The sequence below is a fragment of the Sorex araneus genome, chromosome 2 (assembly GCF_027595985.1).
Source record: "Sorex araneus isolate mSorAra2 chromosome 2, mSorAra2.pri, whole genome shotgun sequence".
NCBI classification, from domain to species: Eukaryota; Metazoa; Chordata; class Mammalia; order Eulipotyphla; family Soricidae; genus Sorex; species Sorex araneus.
In genome coordinates, this window is record NC_073303.1 from 358,347,248 (window position 1) to 358,351,180 (window position 3,933).

Consider the following 3,933-nt stretch of genomic DNA (forward strand, 5'->3'; position numbering starts at 1 on the left):
ACATTGCATAGCCGGTCTCACTTGAGGATGAAATTCTTTCTTACTTGACCCACTCATTGAAATGACATTTCCTAGGTAAATATCTCTATTCTAGAAGTAAACCAAGTCCAGTGGTTAATATTTTATTTAATTTATTTTTGGTTTGGGATCCACAGGAGGTTTCCAGGCCTTGCTTACTCCTGGCCCTTCACTCAGGGATCACTCCTGGTGGGGCTTGGGGGACCTATGTATAGGATATTAGGGATCAAACCCAGGCTGTATTATCTACTGTACTAGTTCTCCACCCCAATACTTAACATTTTAGTAAAATGACCTAGATATTGCATGAATTTCCATGTCAAACTTAGTACAACTTGATTTTTCCAAGAGATTAGGGAAATGATTTAGGACATGCCTTCAGAACACAGCCCTGTGAATGTTTCTAAAACACGCTGGGTCTCAGCTTTGTTAGTGGCAGAGTCTTAGTTTTGTCCATCTGGAATTATATTTTGCCTGAAATAATCCTTTCTCAACTTTCTTATTAAGTCACTCTAAAAACTGGAGTCATAGACTTCCAAAGACCTTTCACTGTTAGAGATTTATATCACTTTTTTTCCCTTTTGACTTTTGGGTCACGCCCAGGTGGTGCTCAGGGCTTACTCGTGGCTCTGTGCTCAAGGATCACTCCTGGCGATGCTTGGGGGACCATATGGGGTTCTGGGAATCGAACCCGGGTAGGCCCAGTGCAAGGCAAGCCCTACCTGCTCTACTCTTGCTCCAGCCCCTCACCTGTGTGGCCTTTTACCTCTCAAGCAACTTCACACTTTACCTGGCTGGGAAATTCCACTGGAACAAGCAACTCCATTTTGTCCACATATTAGTTAAAAAAAATTTGTAAGACCACGTCTGTTATTTTCCCCATTTAGATAGCATGAGCTAATTCTGATTAATAAACAGAAGTAAGCTAAAAATGTTGCATCCAATTTTATAGATTTCCAAGAATTGCATGTTTTAAACTCAACCACTTGAACCTGGTTTTCATTCACCAAAATGATCTCAGACTGTAAGCATTTTTGGGACCAGATAATCTAATAATTCCACCCAGAAGGGAAATAAAAGAGTAGGAGAAACACAAATGTACTTTCAGACATGAAAATAAGTGTTGGAAAACATTGGTTTGTCCTTTCTCCTCCACCACAAGGAGTTTAGGTTAAGAGGCTCAAGACCACCGAACACATGTCTCGTGCCCACAGTTGGAACTCACAAACAAATCTTTTGTTTTCATAAAAATTGGGGGGCTGGAGCAATAGTACAGAAGGTAGGACACTTGCCTTGCATGCGGCCAACCAGGGTTCAACTCCCATATGGCCCCCTGTGTACTGCCAGGAGTAATTCTTGAGTGCAGAGCCAGGAGGAAGCCCTGAGCAATGCTGGGTGTGGCCCCAAACAAACAAAAATAAAATACAATGTTGGAGACTGGAGAAATAGTATAGAGGTTAAGATGCTTGCCTTGAATACTATTGGTCCCAGTGGGCACTGAGTACCATCCCAATTGAAAGAAAAAAATATCTAGAGACCTGTAGCACTGTAGCACTGTCGTCCCGTTGTTCATCGATTTGCTTGAATGGGCACCAGTAACATCTCCATTGTGAGACTTGTTGTTACTGTTTTTGGCATATCTAATACACCATAGGTAGCTTGCCAGGTTCTGTCATGTGGGCAGGATACTTCCGGTGCTTGCGGGCCTCTCTGAGAGGCACGGAGGAATCAAACCTGGGTTGGCAGCGCGCAAGGCAAACTCCCTACCCACTACGCTATCGCTCCAGTCCCTAGAGACCTGTAAAAAAGAAAATATCTGAGGGGCCAAAGAGATAGTATAGTGGGTAAGGCACATACATGGCACGTAGCAGACCTGGGTTCAGTCCCCAGCACTGCATATGTTCCCCTGAGCCTGCCGGGAGTGATCCCGAATGCAGAGCCAGGAAGCCCTGCACACCATCAGGTGGGGCGATGGTGCAAACCATTAACCAAAAATGGAAGAAAAAGAAAATATTTGATCTTCCCAGGGTGTACAAAAACAGAAAGCTATTTTTGATTTAATTTAAATAATTCTGTACCCCTGCTCTGAGAAGCTCTTCTTTAGTGCTTCTGAGCTCAAGCTTTTATTTGTGTGACAAAGGCAGCCTGATTCCTAGCCGAGCCTGGGGCTTGGCCTGGGAACAAACTTTACAGTCTTTTTTTCAGTCGTTTTTGAGAAAGAGACAAAGCCTAAGTTTTGCCACACTTGAATCCAGTCTCACGCCTCTCTTCTCGAAGGTCACAGAGGGAAGTCAGCAGCAAGCACAGACGACAAGGACATCTCTCCCCCTGCTCCTGCTGTTCCTAGACCCTTGCCAGCCCTTTCCATCTTGCTTTTTCCCCTTTAGGTTCATAGTTTCCACCGCATGAGTTTTGAAGCCCGAGAGGCCCTAATGAGCACTGTAGCACTGTCGTCCCGTTGTTCATCGATTTGCTCGAGCGGGCACCAGTAACGTCTCCATTGTGAGACTTATTGTGACTGTTTTTGGCATATTGAATACACCACGGGTAGCTTGCCAGGCTCTGCCACTCGGACGGGATACTCTCGGTAGCTTGCCAGGCTCTCTGAGAGGGACGGAGGAATCTAACTCGGGTTGGCCACATGCAAGGCAAACGCCCTACCCACTGTGCTATCGCTCCAGTCCTAAAGATCACTGAATACTGAGATTTTTGCAGTTTGGGTTGTTTTTTTCTTAAGACTTCCTTCTTGTAACAATGGGATAGACAGAACCTAGATACTACAACATGTTAAAAAATAAAGAAAAAAGAAAAACCTCTCCAAATCCCCAGTTTCACAGGTACGGCCTCAAAACCATAAGCACATGACCAATGAAACAAAGCACGTGAATGAAGTAGGCAGCAGACCTCTCCCTGGGCAGCGTGGTCAGGCTTTGGTCTTCAGCAACCGTCCAGCCTGTCCTGCTGGTTAGGTGTTATGAATCTTTTTTTTTTTTTCTTTTTGGGTCACACCCGGCGATGCACAGGGGTTACTCCTGGCTCTGCACTCAGGAATTACTCCTGGCGGTGCTCAGGGGACCATATGGGATGCTGGAATTCGAATCCGGATCGGCCGCGTGCAAGGCAAATGCCCTACCCGCTGTGCTATCACTCCAGCCCCAGGAGTTATGAATCTTATTGATCTAATATGCTTGCAACATCTCGAGACACGGAGCACAGATTATATACCACAAAATATGAACCTTTACAAAATAAGTGTTCAAGGGTATTTCAATAAGTCTTCAAAAATTAATTTCTAGTGTTAAAGCTCTTTTAGAATTTCTCTAGCGTGTTTTCCGGTTGCTCCTGGAAAGCCTCGTCTTCCCCCTCTCCCCTCTGTGCCCCGCCCTCCGCAAAATTTAATCTTGTCAAAATGGCAAGCAATGCAGAACATTAATATGCCAGCATTTTTAAAAACGGAAAGACCTACAAATAAACTGCCATCATTTCCAGAATTGGTTGGACAAAGTTGGAATTTTCCACATTAAAAGAAGTAAATAGATGAAAACCAAGATTAACAAATAGACACCAAAAAAAGCCTTCCCAGCTCTCGCTGGTATTCAGCCCTCTGTTGAGCCAGAGGGAGACTATTCGTGGCTGCGGCAGAGACAGGGCTGGTGGCACAGAGGGAGCAAGCAGAGGGCAGACGCATCGGACAAGAGGCAAGAGAGAAGAAAAAGATCGAGCTTCCTATGCTTGCACTCAAGCCGGCAGGAGGCTGTTGTGAAGGAGTCTGGCCCCCGCCTCTCTGCCTTCCACTGCCCCTCCAGCCTCAGGCTTGGGGGTGATGACTATGAGGACAGGGTTGGAGTGTGGCCCCGTCCTTGGTAGACATGACACCATGCTCTAGGAAAGAAAAGTTGCAGGCGTGGGTCCTAC

At 45.6% G+C, this 3,933-nt stretch overlaps 1 non-coding gene across 1 annotated transcript; it reads left to right on the forward strand.

The window, feature by feature from the left end:
* The first annotated feature begins 3,311 nt into the window (after positions 1-3,311).
* LOC129402935 (U7 small nuclear RNA) lies at positions 3,312-3,373 on the forward strand. Its single transcript, XR_008628949.1, has one exon. It is a non-coding gene; the product is annotated as a U7 small nuclear RNA (small nuclear RNA).
* Positions 3,374-3,933: the final 560 nt, after the last annotated feature.